This window comes from Pseudorca crassidens, chromosome 14 (genome assembly GCF_039906515.1).
Source record: "Pseudorca crassidens isolate mPseCra1 chromosome 14, mPseCra1.hap1, whole genome shotgun sequence".
Classification (NCBI taxonomy): Eukaryota; Metazoa; Chordata; class Mammalia; order Artiodactyla; family Delphinidae; genus Pseudorca; species Pseudorca crassidens.
Window position 1 is genome coordinate 16,342,122 of NC_090309.1, and position 22,889 is coordinate 16,365,010.

The window sequence follows — 22,889 nt, forward strand, 5'->3', positions numbered from 1 at the left end:
CAGGTACCATTCTAGTACAAGTTTACTGTCAAATTGAGAAAGAAAAGAAGCCTGTGTGTGATAATATACTGGAATAGTGACTGGCATATATTCAATACCCAGTGTGATCTTGTTTCCTTCTGCTATGTGTAAGGTTGTACCAGAATAGGACCTGGCATATGGTGGGCACTCAATGCATCTTGCCTCCTGTTCCCTATGTGTGAATTTGGTAAGTGCCTGACATATACTAGATGCTCAATGCATTCTTTTCCTTTCCTTCTCTCTGTGAATAAAGTTGTAATAGAATAGTTCCTGGCCTTTACTAGATGCTTGGTGTATTCTGTTTTCTCCCCTTATGCTTGAGTAATGCTGTACTAGAATGGTGCCTGGAAATACTAGGTGCTTTTTTCCTTTTTCTATATGTGAGGAAGATTGTACTGTACTAGAATAGGACCTGACAAATATTAGGAACTCAATACCCAGTTGTATTCTCCATTATTTGTGAGTGATGTTGTATTAAAATACTTTCGGGCATACACTTGTCACTTAATGCATGCTTATTTCATATCTGAATAACATTATACTAGCATAGAACCTGGCATACACTAGGCACTCAGTAGATGCCTGCCTGCTGACTTTTTCCTATGTGTGAGTAATACTTTACTAAAATATACTTTAAAGTAAAAAGTAATACTTTAGTACTTGGCACCTATTAGGAGACCAGTGCATGTTACTTTCTTTTCCCAATGTGTGAGTTATGTTGTACCATAGTAGTGTCAGGTATATACAACATTCTCAATTCATGACTGTTTCCTTCCCCTTTATGTGAGCAAATTTGTACCAGAAACTACCTGCCTTATAAAAAGTACATATGGATGATTACTTCTTTTACTCTACTGTGAGCAATGATGGACCTTCTATATCTGAGGCACTCTATGAAATATAATTTCCTTCCCTGTATGTGTAAACAGTGTTATACTAGAACAGTGCTTGATATATTTTTTGCTCTCAATACACTCTTGTGACCTTTGTTCTATGTAAGAGTAAAGTGGTACTGGAGTACTGGATGGCATAAATGGGGCACGTAATGCATTTTTACTACTTTTCTCCTAGCAGAAGATAATGTTATTTAAACAGTCTAGTGGTAGTACCAGGTATGCCAGGAATGCTCATCTTCTTCCTTTGAGTAAGATTGTACGAGAATAGCATCTTGCCTAAATTGATGTCTTGTTTCCCTTCCCTACCTATGAGTACTGTTGTGTTAGAATGGTTCCTTGCATTTACTAGATGATCAAACTATGCTTATTTCTTGCACCTATATGTGAGTAACATTGTGCTAGATTAGTTAGTGCCTGGCACATGGTAGATGCTTAATACAATCTTTGTTTCCTTCTTTTTTATTTTTCAGCATTCAAGATTTTTTTGTTGAGGTATAATTTACATATAACGTTATATTAGTTTCAGGTGTACAACATAGTGATTCAATATTTGTATATATTGCTATATGATCACCACAATAAGTCTGTTTAACATCCATCACCACACATAGTTATAATTTTTTTCTTAGTATGGGAACTTTTAAGATCTGCTTTCCTAGCAAATTTCAAATATACAATACAATATTGTTAACAACAGTCACCATGCTGTACAAGATGCGTTTTTAAATTCCAAATCAGCTCATGCAATCTGCTTAGTTTTTCAGTGGTTCCCCAATTCTTTTATGGGTGAATAATGTTCGCTGGAATAAGACTTGGAATATAGTAGACATTTAATGCACGCAAGTTTCTTTCTATGCAAATTTTGCTTTACTAGAACTTTGCCTGGCATATATTAGGTGCTTCCTGCATCTTTATTCTCGCCCCCCCCATTAAGTTTGTACTAAAATAGGACCTTGTAAACACTAAGCACTTAATACGTTGTTTTTCCTTCCCCCTTTACGTGAGTAATGATGGATGATCATAGTGCCTGACATTAACTAGTTACTAAGTGCATGTTCCTTTATTTCCTTTATGTGAGGATAATATTTTCCCGAAAGTGTGCCTGTCATATATTTAGCATTAATGCCTATTCATCCCTTTTTACAATATATGACTTATGCTAAGATAGTGCCACATATATGCTGTGTGCTCCTTATGTGTTCATTTCCTTTCTCTGTGGGTGAGTGATGACATACCAGAATAGTGCCTGGTATACTATGTACTTCACTCATGCATGTTTTCTTCCCCTTTATGGAAATAAGATTGTACTAAAACATACTTGCCATGTATTGGATGATTAATTCATGCTTGTTTCTTTCCCTCTATGTGTGTAACATTGTAGTGGGATCATGTCTCACATATTCTGGGTGCTCAATGTAATCTTGTTTCCTTCCTCCTAATTATGAGTAATGTTATACTAGAGTAGTGTCTGATCTCTACTAAGCTCTGAATTTATGCTCATTCCCTTCCTTTATGTGTGAACAACATTATAAACTAGTACAGTGTCATGTCCCTGGCTATGAATTCACGCTCCTTTCCTTCCCCACATATAAGTGTTTAATAGAATGGTACCTGACATATACTAGGCAATTAATGCGACTTCCATCTTTCCCTTTGTGTGAGTAATGTGGTACTAAAATAATGCCTGGCATATACTAGATGCTTCACACAGAGTCCTATCACTGCCCCTTGTATGTATAAGTGGCTTTCACTAGAATAATAACTGGTGTATGCTATGTGTTCCACACCTGCTCATTTCCTTCCCCTATAGGCTAGTAAAGATGTGTTAGAACAGTGCCTGGCATGTACTAGGTGCTACATTCATGGTCATTTTCTCTCTGTGTGTAACTGTGTATTAGAACTGTACCTTGCATATCCTAGCTGCTGGGTCTTGCTTCCTCCCACCCTATGTGAGCACTGTAGTAATAGAAGAGTACCTGGAGCATATAAGGCTTTAATCTTTAATGTATGCTTCTTTGTTTCCCCCATGGTTGAATAACGTTAAAATAGAAATTGTGCCTGGTGTATAACAGACAATCAATTCCTGCCTGTCTCCTTCATCCCATGTGCGAGTAATGTTGAACTAGAATAATGCCAGACATATATTAGCTGCTCTATTCTGCTATATGGAATTTTGTACTAGAACAGCACCTGGAACTTATTAGGTATTTAATGCATGCTCACTCATTTCCACGTATGTGTGAATAAATATTCTACTAGAAATTAGCCTGACATGTGCGGACATTTCCTTGCCCCCTGAGTGAGTAATGTATTAATAGTGCCTGGCATATACAAGGTATTCAAGCATGAGAGCTTTCCTCAGTGTGTTAACAAGATGGTGTGTGATACTGTGTTTACTGGTTTATGTTGAAACATTGTGTTTGGTGTACGTGATACTGTAGTTAGTGATGTGTATGTGAGGCCCTGTGTTTAGTGGTATGGACTATGTATGACACGGTGATTAGTGCGTGAGATGTGTGTTAGTGGTATGTGGTGTTTACAATGCTGGTTTAGTGATGTCTGTGAGATACTGGGTCTAGTTGCTTATAATGTGTGATATTATGTTTAATATTGTATGTGTAACAGACTGTTAATAATGTGTGTATGAGAAACTGTGTGCAGTGGTGTGTGACGTATGTGATACAGTGTTTCATGATGATTTTTGGTCACTGGGTTTTTAAAGTAGTTGTGAGTCGTGCCTAATGACGTGATGTGCAATGTTGTATTTAGTAATGTGTGTAAAGTATTGTGTTAATAATATGTGTGTGCAGTTAATGATATTGGGTGTGTGTGATCATCTGTTTAGTGAGAAGTTTGAATCACTGTGTTTAGTGAAGTATGTGAGAGACACTGCATTTACTTTTCCGTGGTGTGTGATACTGGGTTTAGTGATATGTGTATGAAGCACTGTGTTTATCAAGGTGTGTGAGATATATTTTTATTGATACATGACATGAGTCATACTATGATGAGTAATTATGAGACTACATGGTATTGTTGTGATCAGATACAATGCACGAGACATTGCTTTAATAATGTGTGAAATGTTAATAAAACGTCTTAAGTGATAATTGTTAAGTAGTGTGTGTGTGTGTGTGTGTGTGTGTGTGTGTGTGTGTGTATGTGTGAATCTCTGAGTTTAATGGTGTGTGATGTGTGTAGATTCTGTAAAGATATGGTTTACAGACACCGGGTTTAGTGTTGTGCTGTTTTATGATACTGTGTCTAGTGATGTGTGTTTGAGATACTGTGTTTGTCAGGGTTTGTGTAAGACACTCTGTTTAATCATGTATGTGTGAGTCACTGCTTTTAGTGGTATGACGTGTGTGTGTGTGTGATATGTATTTAATAATTTGTGTGTCAGACACTGTGCTTAGTGGTGTGTTGTGTTTGATAAAGTGTTTAGTGATGTTGGTGCTAGGCTCAGTGTTAAGTGATGTGTGTATTAGACAGTGAGTTAGTGGTGTGTTGTATGTGTGTTATAATGATTTTAGTGAAACAGGTGTGAGACATTGTGTTTATTTGTGTGTGTGTCTGAGGCACAGTATTAGTGGCAATTTTTGTTGGTGATGATGTGTTTAGTGATGTGTGTGAGAGGCATAGTGTTTGTTCAGGTGTGTGCAAAACATGCACCTAACACTATTAAACACAGCATATCAACATAGATCACCAAACAAACAAGGACATGTACCATGCAGTGCCAACACACAGTGTTTCACACATGTATGACAATATGTGTTCACACATGTACTAGCACAAATAAATACAGTGTGTCACATATATAATGTGAAGCTGTAATAGGGAAGAACAAATCTGACTCCATATTAGATCTCTTTCTTTTACTTTAACCTTTGTACTCTATTGCTTTTGCTTCCAGTTGAGAATGTTGCCTATAGCCTGAAATGTACAGGTTAGTCCATTCTCAAGGTTCTGACCTTTAAGGGTGTAATGCTTTTCCATTCATATATAGAAAAAAAAAAGTTGCAGAACAGAGAATAACAATTGTCTTGCTGGAGATTTACAGGAACATCATGACCTGACCTACCTGGACGGTTGCAAGAACAAAGGGTTCTGACACCAAGAAGTTTGCAACAACCAACCACGTCCCTCCTTCACCTTGCCTTTAAAAATGCTTTGCTGAAACCCCTTGGGGAGTTTGGGGTTTGGGGGGGTATGAGCCACCCATTCTTCCTGCATGGCCCTGCAATAAACCTTTCTCTCCTCCAAACTCTGACGTTTTGGTATTGTTGATATTCAGTATTTGGTTTGGTTTTGGCCTCAGTGTGTATCAGGCACATGAACTTGCCTTTGTTAACACAACAAAGTGGTATATGCACCAAGTATTTTTAAATATACTGGTTCATACATATATCACTATGTACAGTAACAAACATACATACCACTATTAAACACAGTGTTTCAACTTATATCACTAACCAAAATACTACACTGCAACACACACTGCCAAACATAGTGCTGAACACAGTTCTTTAACATATGTCACTAAGGAAGAAGTAAATATAGCACTTCTGCTAGACAGATACATGCTCACACATGTATCATCTTATGCAGTAACACACACATGAACTACTAAACAGAATTTAAATATATATTGCTAAAAGAGGTGTAGGTACCATGCACTGCTATATTAAATGGTACACACATACGTCTCTATACCAGTAACTCATATATCTAACAGTATTAAACAGAGTTTCAACATACATCACTGACAAAGTACTTCACACAGACCGCTAAACACCAGGCTTCATGCAGGGTGACACAGACCTAGCACTAGTAACACAATATGTCACAACATAAACCTAAACAATTAGTACACATACCACACATTGCTGAGCCCAGTGTTTCTCACATATATCACTAAACACAATGCCGCACACAACTGAACGCAGTGTCACACATATATTTCATTAAATACTATACCATATACACCCTGTACTACTAAACACAATGTTCAACTTTATATCACTAAAAAAACATAAACTCCTGACACGTAACACTAAACACAGTAGCACACATACCAAGCACAACTAAACGCAGTCCCTCACACATATATCGCCAAAGAGAGTAGCCCATACACCAGGCTCCCGGAAGGATGGTATTTCACATATGTGTCATCAACACAGTGGCACTCACAATAGTCAACAATAAATGCAGCATTTCATACATATTACTAAACACAGTAGCACACACACAGCACCAGACTCAGTGTCACATGTATGTTACTCACAGGGTAGCACAGCCATCACATGCTGCTAAACACAGTATCTCACCTTATATTACTAAACAAAGTTGCATACCACCTGGCACAACTGAAAACAATGTTTCACATGGATATCACTAAGCAGAGTAGCAAGCTCACCAGGCACCATCAAACTGAGTGTCTAACACATGTCTCCAAACAAAGTAGAAATTAGAAGAACTTCTAATCAGAGCTTCTCACAAATACATCACTAATCAGTAGCACACGACCACATTTACTAAAAATTGTCTCACACTTACATTAATGCACAGAGTTGCAAAATTATTGCATAGATTTAAACATAACTCATACTATATAAAACAATATTCCTTCAAATACACACCTCTAAGTACACTATCTCATACACCACATACCTTTAAGCCCTGTGGCTCACACCCACACATTACTAAATAAAAATTCTTACCACACGTGCCACTAAATGCATTATCACACATCCATATAACACAAACCAAGTGTTTCAAACAGAAATAATTGAACATAGTCTAATACACATCCCATTAAATACAATGTAACACACGCATATCCCTAAGTACAACAAAAAACATACCACAGACCACTAACAATGTCTCACTGGTAGATCAGTAAACACAGAAGCACACACAGCAGGCACGACCAAAAAAAATGTCTTATACAAATATTACTAAACAAAATGACACACATACTTTTCACCCGGCACAGTGTCTTACACATATATCACTAAACAGAGTAATACACACCAGAGATACCACAAAGTACAATCTCACACATATAACACTAAATAGAATAGCAAATACACAAGCAGCATGAAACAGTGTCTCACACATATATCACCGAACACAATAGCACACACACCACTGAATTCAAATCTTCGCCCATGATTCACTGTGTGAAGCAGCACAGGGTGAATCATCACTAAGCACAGTATCTCAAGCAATATTACTAAGCACAGTAGGAAACACACCTGGAATCCCTAAAGGCAGTGTCTCTCACATATATCACTAAACAAAATAGCAAGCATCCAGGTGCTGTTATACACAGCACCTCACACAAATCACTCAACACAGTAGCCAACACCAGGCTATGTCCACAGTGTTTTGCTCCTTTATAACCAGCCTAGTAGCCCACACACCAGGCACCACTAAGCACAGTGTCTCACACATGTATCACTGAAACACTAGCACAGATATTAGGCACTATTAACACAGTAGCTCACAAATATATCACTAGACAAAATATTACACAAAACAGGCACTCCAGCTAATGTTTTGCACACATATATCACTAAACATAGTAGCAGTCACACCAATAAACACAATACTGCACATATATATCAATAAACACGGTAGCACATATTTCTCTAAAAAGAATACCACCCACACCAGGCAGGGCTGAATACACTGTCTCACACATATGTATGATACACATGTCACTGTCACAACAGCACCTGCACCACTGAGCCAAAGGTTCCAGATGTACATCATTAAACAGATTAACACACCTCAGTGCAACACTAAGCACAGGATCTCACATATCACTACACACAGTGCCACACACACTTGTCTTTATTTAACTCAATATCTCACTCATGTATCACTGAACAAAGTTGTGAATACACTAGGTAAAGCTAAACACAGGGTGTCACTAAAGAGCACAGCAAATAAACAACCAAATGTCACTAAACAGACCACACACACAGCCCACAATGGCACACACAAAAGGCACCTCAAATTACAGTGTCTCAGACCTATATCACTAAACACAATTTTCCACACACAAGCCACTACTGACACAATGTCTCACATCCCTAAACATAGCAATGAAAAAACATGAACCAGTAGAGTATCACACACATAAGTCACTAATATAGTAGCACATAAACAGCTAAATGCAATGTCTCAGAAAATATTACTAAACGATGTATCACACACACTTGGCCTCACTAAACACAATTTCAAATTCATATGCCACTTAAGAAAGTAGCAAACACACCAGGCACTTATAAACAAAGTGCCTCTCACGCAGATATCTAAGCAGAGTATCACACACAGAAGAAACCACTAAATGGATTGTCTCACACATATATCACTAAACCCAATCAGAGGATGGGTAGACCAATGGTAATCCCTGTTGGTCCTCTAACATTTAAAGGCCCTGAACAAATCTCCACTATTTACCCCAGTTTGGAAGAATTAGAAGGGTGAGAAGATAAAAATGACAATGAGAAACTTGACTGAATTGCCAAGGGTGATGGCCCAGGAAATTAAGCAAATTGGAATGTTTGAACAGACTTGATATCAAGTGGTTGTCTATCTTTTAGCTGCATGTATTCAGGAGATGGATAGTAAGTCTAACCGTAGAACACCTCCCCTACCTAGTATTATAGAACAGAATGGACATAAGTTTACCTTCCAAAATACATTAACTATGTTACTGAATGCAAATTCGTGTCCCCAACGCACAGCAAGGCCAAATGAACAGAAACGTTGGAGTTTGGAGCAAAGAAAGATTTATTTCAGGGCTGTGCAAGGAGAATGGGTAGCTCATGCCCCCAAATCCCCAAATTCCTGGAAGGGTTTCAGCAAAGCACTTTTAAAGGTAAGGTAAGGAGAGATGTGGTTAGTTTTTGCAAACTTCTTGGTGTCAGAATCCTTTGTTCTTGCAGCTGTCCACATAGGGACAGGTCATAATGTCCCTGTAAACCTCCAGCGAGACAAATGTTATTCTCTGTTCTGTAACTTTTTATCTCTAGATGAATGGACTCTCAGAACCCTGAGAATAAGCAATCCTGTATAGTTCAGGCTACAGGGAATATTGTTTTACAAAAGGTACAGAGCCCGCATGACTCAGCACAGGCAACAAAGTACAAAAGTTAAAGTAAAAAGGAACATCTAATATGGAGTCAGATTTGTTCTTCCCTATCACAGTGAGAACCTATAGAATTGCCTGAGCCCCATGCAATCTCTACAGATTGTTATTTTAAAACAGTATAAAATAACTGGAAGAAAAAAAAAGAAAATACTGTTCAAATTAGTGACATGTTAGAAGCTGGAGTGCTGGTACCAAAAAATTTGCTATACAGTAGCTCAGTGTGGCTGATGAAAAAGACAGATGGTTCATGGAGACTAATAGTAGACTGTCAAGGATTGAATAAAATGTTCCACCTATAGCATCAGCAGACTCTGAAATAGTTTGAAGTGTGGGAAGAAAAACACTAAAGGAGACTCAATATTTGGTCTTGCCAGTGTTTTTTTCCCACTACCGATATCAGTTTCTTCATGTAGGAAGGATCCTAAGCTATATTTACTGTATTACTACAGGGTTATTAACATTTACCTGCTTACTGTCAGTAACTGGTTGGAAGAAATTTGATCTTGATGCAGGTCTCAACTGTAATAATACACTACATTGACGATATGATAATATAGAAACTGAAGAGTGAGATAGGACTGATTTAAGTACAATGAGGACACACGTGACTCATGGAGGCTGTTTAATAAATCCAGCAAAGACCCAAGGGTCCACCCAAACAGTGAATGTCTTCAGAATAAACTGGGCAGGAGCTACCTGTGACATTCTGTAAGCAACTCAAAATCAACTGCTTACACTGCCTACCTTTGGAACTAATCAAGAAACACAACACCTGGTCCAGTTATCTGTATTTATGAAGATACATATTTCACATCTGGGAATAGTGCTAGCCCCTATCAATAAACTCCCCCAAGGAAGGCCACATTTGAATGTGGGCTTGAAAAAATGACAGACTAGCTGTGAGTTATAAAAGGTGGTAACTCAGTCAAAGCCTTTGGATCCTTATAATTCACACTCAGATATGATTTTCAGAGTATCTGCAGTTTACACTTATGCAAACTGGAGAGGGCTGATATGCATGCTGTTTTCTTCACAGTGATGGGAAAACTGGGCAACAGTAACAGCCCCAAATAATGCTTTCATCATTTTAGTAACATGTTATTAGAGTAATACTTGACACACAGTAGGTGTTCCAAGCATTGTTACCTTTCCTAAGTGTGCAAACGGTGGGGCTAGAATATTACTTAGATTATATGCAGTACTAAATTCCTGCTTGTTTCTTTCCACCTATGTGTGATGTGAGTAATGTTCTAAAATAGTGCCTGGTAATAATTGGTGATCAATGCCCCTTGTCTCCTTAGCTCTGTGTGAGTAATGTAGTTTCAGAATAGTACCTGCTGGATAGTCAATTCTCTATGCATACTCCTCTTCCCCCCACCCCCACTACGTATGAGAAAGATTATTATCGGGTACATAATAGGCACTCATTTTATGCTCTTGTGTGTTCTTCCACTGATGTGTGTTTAATGTACTAGAATAGTGTCTGGCATATACCAGGTGCTGAGTGCAGAGTCTTACTTTTTTTTCGGATTGGTGTTTTTTTTTTGTTTGTTTGTTTTTTTGTTTGTTTTTTTTTGCGGTACGCGGGCCCCTCGCTGATGTGGCCTCTTCCGTTGCGGAGCTCCGGATGTGCAGGCCTAGCGGCCATGGCTCACGGGCTTATCCGCTCCGCGGCATGTGGGATCTTCCCGGGCTGGGGCACGAACCCGCGTCCCCTGCATCGGCAGGCGGACTCTCAACCACTGTGCCACCAGGGAAGCCCCAGTGTTTTTCTTTTAATAACAATCCTGATTTGTTATCATTGATGTAAACCACAGAAGGTCAAGGAATACTTTGTCTAAGTGTCACTGATAGCACTGGTTAAGACCACTCACCTTAATCAACTACAAACCAGAGGGAAACTACTGGAGCTCTGAAACACAATGAAAACCCAAGTCTGTGAATTTACTGTTTCAAACCTGGCATTTCCATATCAGTGTTCCCCATCTGAAAGATTTATTTTCTAGAAATGCTTGTTTTTATTTGTGAGATATTTAATGGCATAGTAGTCATATTATTCAAAGAAATATTAAGTCTGACTCATAACAAAGTAGAAGTAAAATCTATAACTTTTTGAGTTGAATTGTGCTATTTTAATAAGCTTTTTATTTTGGAATAATTTTTAGACTTACAGAAAGTTTCCAAAGATAGTACAGAGAGTTCCTGCATACCCTTCATCTAGTGCCCCTATAGTTAACATTTTACATTGTCTTGGCACTTTATTCAAAACAAGCAAGTGACATTGGTATATTTATTAATTTCCTAATGTTGCTATAGCAAGTTGCTACAACCTTGGTAGCTTAAAAGAACAGATGTTTATTCTCTCACAGTTCTGGAGGCCAGAAGTCCAAAATCAAGATGTCCCCAGGACCATACTTCCTCTAAAGGCTTTAAAGGCAGTTATGCTCTTTGATTCTTCTAATCTCTGGTAGTTGGTGGGATTTCTTGGATTTGTGGCTCCAATCTCCAGTCCCTGTTTCATGAGCACATTGCCTCCTCCTCTTCTGTGCGTCTCTCTGTGTTTCTCTTATAAGGTCACTTGTCACTGGATTTATTTATTTTTTATTATTATTATTATTATTTTAACATGTTTATTGGAGTATATTTGCTTTAAAATGATGTGCTATTTTCCGCTGTATAGCAGGGTAAATCAGCTATACATATACATATATCCCAATATTTACTTCCTGTTGCATCTCCCTCCCACACTCCCTATCCCACCCCTCTAAGTGATCACAAAGCACTGAGCTGATCTCCCTGTGCTATGTGGCTGCTTCCCACTAGCCATTTTACATTTGGTAGTGTATATATGTCCATGACACTCTCTCACTTCATCCCAGCTTACCCTTCCAACTCCCCATGTCTTCAAGTGCATTCTCTATGTCTGCGTCTTTATACCTCTCCTGCCCCTAGGTTTTTCAGAACAAATATTTTTTCTTTCTTTTAGATTCCATATATATGTGTTACATACAGTATTTGTTTTTGCCTTTCTGACTTATTTCACTCTGTATAACAAAATCTAGGTCCATCCACCTCACTACAAATAACTCAGTTTCATTTCTTTTTATGGCTGAGTAATATTCTATTGTATATATGTGCCACATCTTCTTTATACATTCATCTGTCAATGGACACCTAGGTTGCTTCCGTGCCCTGGGTATTGTAAATAGAGCTGCAATGAATATTGTGGTAGATGATTCTTTTTGAATTATGGTTTTCTCAGGGTGTATGCCAGCTAGTGGTATTGCTGGGTCATACGGTAGTTCTATTTTTAGTTTTTAAAGGAACCGCCATACTATTCTGCATAGTGGCTGTACCAATTTACATTCGCACCAGCAGCGCAAGAGGGTACCCTTTTCTCCACACCCTCTCCAGCATTTATTGTTTGTAGATTTTTTGATAATGGCCATTCTGAATGGTGTGAGGTGATACCTCATTGTAGTTTTGATTTGCTTTTCTCTAATGATTAGTGATGTTGAGCAACCTTTCATGGGTTTGTTGGCAATCTGTGTATCTTCTTTGGAGAAATGTCTATTTATGTCTTCTGCCCATTTCTGGATTCAGTTTGTTTTTTTTGATATTGAGCTGCATGAGCTGCTTGTAAATTTTGGAGAATAATCCTTTGTCAGTTGTTTCATTTGCAAATATTTTCTCCCATTCTGAGGGTTGTCTTTTCATCTTGTTTATGGTTTCCTTTGCTGTGCAAAAGATTTTAAGTTTCATTAGGTGTCATTTGTCTATTCTTTGTTATTATTTTCATTTTTCTAGGAGGTGGGTCAAAAAGGATCTTACTGTGATTTATGTCATAGAGTGTACTTCCTATGTTTTCCTCTAAGAGTTTTATAGTGTCTGGCCTTACATTTAGGTCTTTAATCCAGTTTGAGTTTATTTTTGTGTATAGTGTTAGGGAGCGTTCTAATTTCATTCTTTTACATGTAGCTATCCAGTTTTCCAGCACCACTTTTTGAAGAGGCTCTCTTTTCTCCATTGTATATTCTTGCCTCCTTTATCAAAAATAAGATGACCATATGTTCATGAGTTTATCTATGGGCTTTCTATCCTGTTCCATTGATCTATATTTCTGTTTTCATGCCAGTACCATACTGTCTTGATTACTGTAGGTTTGTAATAGAGTCTCAAGTCAGGGAGCCTGATACTTCCAGCTCCATTTTTCTTTCTCAAGATTGCTTTGGCTATTCGGGGTCTTTTGTGTCTCCATACAAATTGTGAAATATTTTGCTCTAGTTATGAGAAAAATGCCATTGGTAGTATGATAGGGATTGCATTGAATCTGTAGATTGGTTTGGGTAATATAATCATTTTCACAATATTGATTCTTCCAATCCAAGAACATGATATGTCTCTCCATCTGTTTGTATCATCCTTAATTTCTTTCATAATGTCTTATAGTTTTCTGTGTACAGGTCTTTTTTCTCCTTAGGTAGGTTTATTCCTAGGTATGTTATTCTTTTAGTTGCAATGGTAAATGGGAGTGTTTCCTTACTTTATGTTTCAGATTTTTCATCATTAATGTATAGGAAAGCAAGAGATTTCTGTGCATTAATTTTGTATCGTGCTACTTTACCAAATTCATTGATTACCTCTAGTAGTTTTCTGGTAGCATCCTTAGGATTCTCTATGTATAGTATCACATCATCTGCAAACAGTGACAGCTTTACTTCTTCTTTTCCGATTTGGATTCCTTTTATTACTTTTCGTTCTCTGATTGCTGTGGCTAAAACTTCCAAAACTATGTTGAATAATAGTGGTGAGAGTGGACAACCTTGTCTTGTTCCTGATCTTACAGGAAATGTTTTCAGTTTTTCACCATTGAGAAAGATGTTGGCTGTGGCTGTGGTTTGTCATATGTGGCCTTTATTATGTTGAGGTAAATTTCCTCTATGCCTACTTTCTGGAGGGTTTATAATCATAAATGTGTGTTGAATTTAGTCAAAAGCTTTTTCTGCATCTATTGAGATGATCATATGGTTTTTCTCCTTCAATTTGTTAATATGGTTTATCACACTGTTTGATTTGCATATATTGAAGAATCCTTGCATTCCTGAGATAAACCCCTCTTGATCATGGTGCATGATTATTTTAATGTGCTGTTGGATTCTGTTTGCTAGTATTTTGTTGAGGAGTTTTGCATCTGTGTTCGTCAGTGATATTGGCCTGTAGTTTTCTTTCTTTGTGACATCTTTGTCTGGTTTTTGTATCAGGGTGATGGTGACCTCATAGAATGAGTTTGGGAGTGTTCCTCCCTCTGCTATATTTTGGAAGAGTTTGAGAAGGACAGGTGTTACCTTTTCTCTAAATGTTTCATAGAATTCAATTGGGAAGCTATCTGGTCCTGGTCTTTTGTTTGTTGGAAGGTTTTTAATCACAGTTTCAATTTCAGTGCTTGTGATTGGTCCATTTATATTTTCTACTTCTTCCTGGATCAGTCTTGGAAGGTTATACCTTTCTAAGGATTTGTCCAATTCTTCCAGGTTGTCCATTGTATTGGCATAGAGTTGCTTGTAGTAATCTCTCATGATCTTTTGTATTTCTGCAGTGTCAGTTGTTATTTCTCCTTTTTCATTTCTAATTCTATTGATTTGAGTCTTCCTCCTTTTTTTCTTGATGAGTCTGGCTAATGGTTTATCAATTTTGTTTATCTCCTCAAAGAAGCAGCTTTTAGTTTTATTGATCTTTGCTATCGTTTCCTTCATTTCTTTTTCATTTATTTCTGATGTGATCTTTATGATTTCTTCTGCTAACTTTGGGATTTTTTGTTCTTCTTTCTCTAGTTGCTTTAGGTGTAAGGTTAGGTTTTTTACTTGAGATGTTTCTTGTTTCTTGAGGTAGGCTTGTATAGCTATAAACTTCCCTCTTAGAACTGATTTTGCTGCACCCCATAGGATTTGGGTCATCATGTTGTCATTGTCATTTGTTTCTAGGTATTTTTTGATTTCCTCTTTGATTTCTTCAGTGATCTCTTGGTTATTTAGTAGTGTATTGTTTAGCCTCCATGTATTCATATTTTTTACAGATTTTGTCCTGTAATTGATATCTAGTCTCATCGTCTTGTGGTCTGAAAAGATACTTGATATGATTTCAATTTTCTTAATTTTACCAAGGCTTAATTTGTGACCCAAGATATGATCTATCCTGGAGAATGTTCCCTGAGCGCTTGAGAGAAAGTGTATTCTGTTGTTTTGAGATGGAATGTCCTATAAATATCAATTAAGTGCACCTTGTTTAATGTGTGATTTAAAGCTTGTGTTTCCTTGTTTATATTCATTTTGGATGATCTCTCCATTGGTGAAAGTGGGGTGTTAAAGTCCCCTACTATTATTGTGTTACTATCGATTTCCCCTTTTATGGCCGTTAGCATTTGCCTTATGTTTTGAGGTGTTCCTATGTTGGGTGCATACATATTTACAATTGTTATATCTTCTTGGTTTGATCTCTTGATCATTATATAGTGTCCTTCTTTGTCTCTTGTAATAGTCTTTATTTTAAAGTCTATTGTGTCTGATATGAGAATTGCTATACCAGCTTTCTTTTGTTTTCCATTTGCATGGAATATCTTTTTCCATCCCCTCACTTTCAGTCTGTATGTGTGCCTAGGTCTGAAGTGGGTCGCTTGTAGACCGCATATATACGGTTCTTGTTTTTGTATCCATTCAGCCTGTCTATGTCTTTTGGTTGGAGCATTTAGTCTATTTACATTTAAGGTAGTTATCAATATGTATGTTCCTATTACCATTTTATTAATTGTTTTGGGTTTATTATTGTAGGTTTTTTCCTTCCTTGTGTTTTCTTACTAGAGAAGTTCCTTTAGCATTTGTTGTAAAGCTGGTTACATGGTGCTGAATTCTATTAGCTTTTGCTTCTCTGTAAATGTTTTAATTCCTCTGTCTGATCTGAATGAGATCCTTGCTGGGTAGAGTAATCTTGATTGTAGGTTTTTCCCTTTCATCACTTTAAATATGTCCCTTCTGGCTTACAGAGTTTCTGCTGAAAGATCAGTTGTTAATCTTATGAGGATTCCCTTGTATGTTATTTGTTGTTTTTCCCTTGCTGCTTTTCATATTTTTTCTTTGAATTTAAATTTTGATAGTTTGATTAATATGTGTCCTGGCATGTTTCTTCTTGGATTTATCCTGTATGGTACTCTCTGCACTTCCTGGAATTGACTATTTCCTTTCCCATATTAGGGAAGTTTTCAACTATAATCTCTTCAAATATTTTCTCAGTCCCTATCTTTTCCTCTTCTTCTGTGACCCTTATATTTCAAATGTTGGTGCATTTAATGTTGTCCCAGCAGTCTCTGAGACTGTCCTCAATTCTTTTCATTCTTTTTTCTTTATTCTGCCTTGTGGTAGTTATTTCCACTATTTTATCTTCCACATCACTTATCCGTTCTTCTGCCTCAATTATTCAGTTATTGATTCCTTCTGGAGAATTTTAAATTTCATTTATTTTGCTGTTCATCATTGTTTATTTGCTCTTTAGTTCTTCTAGGTCCTTGTTAAACATTTCTTTTATTTTCTCCATTCTATTTCCAAGATTTTGGATCATCTTTACTATCATAACTCTTTATTCTTTTTCTGGTAGACTGCCTATTTCCTCTTCATTTGTTTGGTGATAGGTTTTTCCCTTGCTACTTCATCTGCTCTGTGTTTCTCTCTCTTCTCATTTTGCCCAACTTACTGCATTTGGGGTCTCTTTTTCACAGTCTGCAGTTTCATAGTTCCCATTGTTTTTGGTGTCTGCCCCCAGTGGGTAATATTGGTTCAGTGGGTTGTGTAGGCTTCCTGTTGGAGGGGACTGGTGCCTGTGTTCTGGTGGATGAGGCTGGATCTTGTCTTTTTGGTGGGCAGGACCAGGTCTGGTGGTGTGTTTTGGCGTGCCTGTGACCTTCTTATGGTTTTAGTCAGCCTCTCTGCTAATGGATGGGGTTGTGTTCCTTTCTTGCTAGTTGTTTGGCATAGGGTGTCCAGCACTGTAGCTTGCTGGTTGTTGAGTGGATCTGGGTCTTAGTGTTGAGATGGAGATATCTTGTATAGCTTTCGCAATTTGAAATTATATGGACCTGGGGGTTCTCTGGTGGACCAATATCCTGAACTTGTCTCTCTTGCCTCAGAGGCACAGGCCTGACACCTGGCTGGAGCACCAAGACCCTGTCAGCCACATGGCATAGGTCTTAGCAACCTTGTTATATGATTTCATTTTCCTTATTAAGTCACCTTTTCACTTAAAGGAAGCACTTCATGATTTCTTTTTGGCATTTCTGAATTACCAGAATCACTATTCTAGCATTTTGGTGCTGTTATTAAGTAAATAAGGGTCACTTGAACACAAACACTGTGATACTACAACAGCCGATCTGATAACCAAGATGGCTGCTAAGTGACTAACCCAGAGTCCTACTTTTCACTTTTGCATGACTAAGTTTGTACTAGAATAACATCTGTGGTAATACTGGGCACTTAATAAACGCTTATTTTATTTTCCTCTAAGTGATTAATGTTGCATATGAATAGTGTATGACATATAGTTTGTACTCCATGCATGTTTCCTTCCCCTGTGTGTGTGAAGAATGTGTCTAGAATAGTACCTGGTGCATAATAGACAGTCAATGTATGCTTATTTCTTTAGGAGTAATATAATAAAAATTGTGTCTCCATCTATGCTCAATCTTGCTAATTCCATCCTTCACTTATGAATACTGTCGTACTAGAATGATACTTGACATATACCAGGTGCTCAATTCATGTTTTCCTTTCCTTGTATATGTGGGCAATGTACAATTATAGAATTGTTTCTGGCATAAACAAGGTGATCAGTGCCTGTTTATTTAATATATTGTTTGTATGACTGATATTGCTCTGATTTTATGTTCTTTAGAAGTATTGAAAAGATATAATTTATTACCAAAATATGTGTATAGATTTAAGGCACCTATAGCTACCTTATCATCAAACAAATATCCAATTAAATGTGATAGACGATGAACTTTGTTAGAACTTTGAAGCCTGGATGGAATTTATCTTGGTGAAGATAATGAAGTATCATCTCAGTAGGGGAAGCATAATCCAGTAGAGCAAGTGAATTGGAATACAGTCAGGACTGCTGGACTTTGAGTGTGGAGATGTAGTTTTGAGCCTGTGCTCTGCTCCTGTGTAATAATGAAGATGTCATGTCAACTCCCTGCTTCCCAATACCCTAATTTCCCTATAAGCCAAATGCCCCAAGGTGTCTCCAGCTTATGGATATAAATGAAGTAATATTAATGCACATAATTACTTTGGTTGTTGTTCTTCCCCTTGCCAGCTCATGCAGGATCCCTGCTTTATATAAAATAATCACTCAATCATTTTTGGGAATTCATAGGAACCCTCCCTTGTTTTTTAGGGACCAGTTGTGTCTGCCAAGTGGTCCCTCATATGAAGTCATCTCTGCCTCCAGGCCCTGTTGTGTCTGCCATCATGTGGTTCTTCCAGGGAAAAAATGCTCAAACTAAGGATGCCCTAAACTCAACCTTTCAAGACTTTCATGAGAGTCAAATTGTAGTCTTCACAGAAATGGTGACTTTGAATGTGAAGCTTTTCTCTTCCCTCAGGCTCTGCACCAAACTGTGTTTTCTAATATGGCCTAGATATTGAAGGCAAAGATTAATATATAATAGAACCCCAAAATAATTAGACTGCAGACATTTTGATTAGCAAAAAGAAAATGTACACGGTGATAAGCTCCCTTATTAGAATGAACATGATAATCATTCATTCAAAATGTAATTAATACTTAGTGGGTTTCAGGGCTTCATAGCAAATAAGCTGGAAACAAGGAGTTTAGTAACAAATGACATTCCTACTATCCCAGCCCTTACAGATACTTAAAACTGATCCTACTATCCCGGCCCTTACGAATACTTAAAACTGATCAGCTGACAGATATTTTAATAAATAATTACAGTTCAATATATAATCTTTTTTGATGATAACAGTATAGAGATGGGCTTTATTGGAAATGTTTCAGCTCAAGTATTAGGAAAGAGCTAAAGAACAATAAGATAGAATATATATTAACACATACATTCCTCTTAAATCACTTCTCTGTCCCCATGCCTAGAACATGCACATATTCAATATATTTGTGGAATGAATGAATGCTGCCAAGAGGATATAAAAAAATACAATTGTGCTTCCCTGGTGGTTCAGTGGTTGAGAGTACGCCTGCCGATGCAGGGAACATGGGTTCATTCCCCGGTCTGGAAGATCCCACATGCTGCGGAGCAGCTGGGCCCATGAGCCATGGCTGCTGAGCCTGCACATCCGGAGCCTGTGCTCTGCAACGGGAGAGGCCACAAAAGTGAGAGGCCTGCATACCGCAAAAAACAACAACAACAAAAAAATAACAATTAAAAAATATGGAGGTGTTGGGGCAAAATTTTTGTCAAGTTATATACAATCTTTAGCCTCTGTCAGTAAAAGGTGAATGATAATATCTCCCCTTATGGAGTGTTATGGTGATTAAATTATATACTCAAAGTATTTAGCATTCTGTCAATATTAGTTCTTAAGGAGGGAACTCTAAATCACAAGAAGTAAAATAAGTTGAGCAGGAAGGGTTTCCTTTGTCATGCTGGGGGTTTGAGTCATATCCTCCTATCTCTTCCTAAGGGAAGTCACTTGGAAACCTGGTGAAAACCAACTGCAAAACTGTATACTTTTCCAACCGTTGTGAGAGCTTGTCCTCTAGGAGGTAGTAGCTGATGTAGTGCTCCTTCTGAAATTGTCTTAGGATGTGAGTTCAGAATAGTTGAGTCGGGGATTATCTTCTGAGCTTGAAAAGGCTTACCAAATGTCTCTGTAGAAAATTCTAAGAGTATCATTTTTGTCCTCATAACTTCCTTATAGATTCTTAGCTAAGGTACTGAGCTTTGGAATTAATAGATCAGTTGGCTGTATCCAGGCTATGATTCTGGGTAAAAAAAAGAAATGCTAAGAGTAATTTTTTTCTGGGCATCACCTCACAAAAAGGCAGATGTATGAAGACAAAATGAACAAAAAGAGAGGGAAAAAAGAAAACGGATACTCTTAGGTCAGAGAATCATTCTTGCCTCAATGTTATGAAACCATTAGACTGAAATGAGGTGGAAGTTTCTCTCCTAAGAACACTCTGATATTGTAGAAAAAGAGGATAATTCTTTCATGTTTGGATTAAAGACAAGGTAGAATTTGCTGCTTATGCTGATATAAAAAGGTGATTTCATCTGAAAATTTGAATAAATGGTCAATCAAAACCTGAGATTGCTTTTGCTGAGTAACCTTCCATTTTAATTTCTTAATGCAATAGGCAGGCTATAAATAAAGCAGAAGAGTGACCCACTTAGTAATCCCTTTAGGATTACTAAAGTACACATGGATAAATACCTTATATAGGTTACAAATTATTTTGATCATGTGCTTTTAAATATACACATTTATTTTTGGTTGTTTTGGAGTTATTTTTTAATGGAAATTAAATTATACTGTATATTTAGTTCTGAGTCTTGCATTTTTTACACTCAACAATATGTCCTGAACAATTTCCCTGTCTCTACATAGAGATCCACCCTTTTCTGAAAGCTCTATGGTACCATATGCCATACCAGATCACAATTTAACACTCCCTCTATTGTTCAAGATTAGACTATCTTCAATTGTTCCATATTATAAACAATGTTACCATGAATATATTTATACAAATACCCTGATACTCTTGTCTGAGCATCTCTATAGATTTCTAGAAGTGGGATTGCTCAAAGGATATGTGCATTCAGTTTGAATTTGATTAAGTTTGTTTTTGTTTTGGAGCAGTCCCACACTTACAGAGAAGCTGCTAGTACAACACAAAGAACTGAATTTGTTAGTGTGTATGTTTCCTACAAATAAGTATATTTTCCTACATGGCCATGTTACAATGATAAAAATCTGGAAGTTAACATCCATTCATTACTACTATCTATTCCTTCAATCTCATTCAAGTTTCTACAACTGTCCCAATAATGTAATGTTTAGCAAAAGGATCTATTTCAGAAGTAGATATTGTATATTGTTGTCATGTTCCTTTATTCTTCTTCATCCGGAAAACTTCCTATTTCCTTGACTTTGAAGACCTTGTCACTTTTGAAGAGAATGGAACAATTAATTTTTAGAATGTCTCTCAAATTGGATTTGTCTGATGTTTCCTCACAATTAGGTTCAATTTATACATCTTTGGAAGAAATATCACAAATGTGACATTGTATTGCATCTGACCACGAAGTGCAACATTTTAATCTGTGCTATTCCTGATAATGTTCACTTTGACCTTTTGACTGAGGTGGAGTCTTCCAGGCCTCCCATTGTAAAGTTATTTTTATTTTCTTCTGGTAATTAGGAAGAGCTTTGTGGGGAAGGACTTGTAATGATATAATCGTCTTATTTCTCATCAAACTTTGATTTAGTTATTTATTCACTTAATTATATCTGTGATATAAGTATACATTCTTTGTATTGAATTTGTATTTTTTATTTAAGTATGGGACTGCTCAAAAATAAACATATGGTTTCCTATATGATTAATGAGTTTTAATGTTATTATCTTTGAATGCTGACGCAAAAACTCACCTTAGACTTGCCTTCTCAGCCTTGGAATCAGCCATTTCTCCAAAGATCCCTGATCCCTGTTAAGTGGATATTGGTATTCAGAAACCAAAACCTGATTGCTAGATCATCTCATTGGTATTGGGATGTCACTATTCTTTATACTAATAATTCCAATCCAACATCCCAGAACTCATTTTAATTTTCTCCCTTTCCATGTGTGTGACTCTCCTCCCCAAAAGTGAGAAACGTGGCTTTATTTCCCTTAGGTTATGTACTGATTCAACCAACTCCCCTATATGTAACCAATCTCTCATTACTGCTCCCACCCACCATGCTCCTCCAGCTGGGTCTCTGAACTCACATGCTAAGCCATGCCCTGTTATGGGTGTTCTCCTCATTCTTCTTGGGTTCTAAAACCCTACACAAGGCCAGTCTCACATATGCCTGCCTCATCTAGCTTGGACTCTGACACCCCATGCAAGACTCACATGGATGTCCTTTCTGCGTTTTTGAGGACTGACACTAGGCCACCCTCATGACTGTTTACTCATGACTCCTTACTCTGTTTGGACTCTGATATCAACACTAGGTCAACCCAACATATGGACACCCTTCTTACTAGACTGCTGTGGCCTACTGTTGCCTTCGGATACACTTTATTTCCTGGATACAAGGATGAAATACTGTTAAGAAAGATTAAAACAAAGTCATAGGAGATATAAATTAATTTCTATATTTTATGGTATGTAATTGAATCCACTTTCCACCAAGATTCTGTGCAGATTTAGGTTCTAAAATGGATGACCTGGGACTCACTGCAGAGTTGATGGTGGTCATTTGCCTTTTGACAGCCCTGTACAGAAGACATTTGACCTTAACCAGGGATAGACACTGAGTTGATGTCTGTGAGGCAAAAATAAAACAACAGCAACAACAACAACAAACCCCATACTTATTAAAAGATGCTATTTTCATTACAGCAATATTCACAATGACCAAGATATGGAAACGATCTAAGTATCTGTTGATGGGTGAATGGATAAAGAAATTGTGATACATAGATGGATAGATAGATAAATAGGTAAATCTCTCTTTCTCTCTCTCTTTCAGTATAACTCAGCCTTAAAAGTGAAGGAAATTCTG